The sequence below is a fragment of the Geospiza fortis genome, unplaced genomic scaffold (genome assembly GCF_000277835.1).
Source record: "Geospiza fortis unplaced genomic scaffold, GeoFor_1.0 scaffold461, whole genome shotgun sequence".
NCBI lineage: Eukaryota > Metazoa > Chordata > Aves > Passeriformes > Thraupidae > Geospiza > Geospiza fortis.
Window position 1 is genome coordinate 471286 of NW_005054463.1, and position 2069 is coordinate 473354.

Below are 2069 nucleotides of genomic sequence, written 5' to 3' on the forward strand. Positions count from 1 at the left end.
AAAGGAGCTCTCACAATCCCATCATTCTGTTAGCTGCCACCATGATGTGCAACACCTACACAGGCACACCATTAGACAAAAATAGATTTTTTTTCTTTAATATTTGATTTTCCATGCCCAAAACCAAGCTGTATTTCTAGGCTGACTCACCTCACAACTCACACTTCTCCCCTGTACTGCCCAGCTTTACCTAAAGCTATGGAAAGAGCGGATCCACAGAGTCAGGGCTGAGCTGCTCTTCCAGAGCTGCCACTTTCCTTCCTTCAGGGCTGGGATTGGTGCTGGATGAGGGTGAGATCTTTGGTGGGAACAGGTGTGAGATCATTGCAGATGAGCCTTGCAGTCAAGAAGCACATTTCCTACCAAGTAAGTGGTACATCCAGGGGTAATACAGCATTTCTTTGTACACAGAAAAGGATTTCAGGGTACCTCAAACAGATCTACATGGTGGCTCCTACTGCAGATTTATTTCCATCTCTTGCTACCTGAGAGAGACAACCTGTTTGAAATACAGTTGTAAATACTCTACTACATCTGAGCCAATGGCCATGTAAAAAAATCCCTCCTGGCTGTTTTACAGGAAAAGAAAAATCTGAAAAGATCTGAAGTACATGTAAAAGGAGTTGGTTTCAGCCAATTATGTTACAGTGAGTCAATTGGCCCCAGCATCTGCTTGCAATAACCCTCAGGTAGGTAATAACAGCTAGGACAAGGAACACTGAAAGAGATCAGGAGAAAATAATAAATGTTGTTCTCTTTCCTTTAGCAGGTTGCTTTGTGCCTTGGATAATGGCTGATCCACAGTCAGGTAAAAATGCGCTCTTGAAAAGTTGGTCACTGCTCTCCTGTGACACAGGCCATGACAGGAGGAACCAGAACATTTATAAACAGGAGACTGCATTCTAAAACCCACAAAACATAACCAGGTACTTCTGTAGCACTAGGGAGTGAATCACACCCAAAGTACTTCTGTTGATGTGTTCACCTGCTGCTTTGTGCTGACAAAATGCAGTTTGTGTGTGGATTATGTGCTTTCCCCCCAAACCTGTCATTATGCATTAAAGACCATGGCCCTCATTTTTCATCCCATATGAATCCCAGTGGAATGCTTGCCATGATTTTGCCATGTGCACTTGCCCAAGTTCTCTCCCCAAGCCATCAGCAATACCCAGTAAGGCAAAGATGTGAGTTGGGGACAGCCAGGAGTTTCTGCTGGAATTAAAGCAGCCAAACAGTTCTGCTCTCAGTTTCCCTTTCTTTTTTCTTTAGCCATGATTAAACCATCTGTTGCAAAGAGGCAAAACCTGCCAGCTAAGCTCAGAGCTTCTCCTGCAGAGGGAAGGGGCAGGGTTCAGATATCTGCTGCTCTCTGGGCTGGTTCACCAGCAGCCTCAGCACCACACAGGCCCATCTGTTGGGCAAGGGGTGACTGGCACAGCATGGAACTCAAGGGCCAGTTTTGGCAACTGCAACTCAAACCAGAAGCTCAGAAAATATAAAAAAAAAAATAAAAATTGAGAAGCTGCAGTGTGTGGAGCTCTCCCTCCTCCCAAATCACTGTGTTCATTAAGCCTCTGCCTGTCCTCTGCTATCCCAGACCCCACTAGCATGGCTCTGCATGGCTCATCCTGGCTGCCAGGCAGAGCCCAAGCTCCTGTTCCAGCTTTCCTGCTGCCCCACCTGCAGGAACCCCTGCATTTCCATGCTACTTAATATATTATAGCACACCCACAGTCAACAAATAAAATTAATAAATAATTCAAGCCTTGTAAGAAATAAAACGTTAAATTGTTAAACCCCACCAGTATTTACACTTGGATTACCCCATGGGCTTGTTTCTAGCATGAGCACTACTTCATTACCAGAGGAACAAACAGGCCTCACCTGGTGTGAGCAGCTCCATCCCCGTGCCTGGCTCTGGAGGTGTGCCTGCCTCTGCTCCAGCAGCCTCTAAGTTCAGCTCTGAATTTAAACATGTAAGCTGAGCCAGCTTTTTATTTTATATTTTTTCTCCATCAGGAGTTACTCTGTTACAAGGCCTGTTCAGGGACAAATCAACCTTTCTCCAC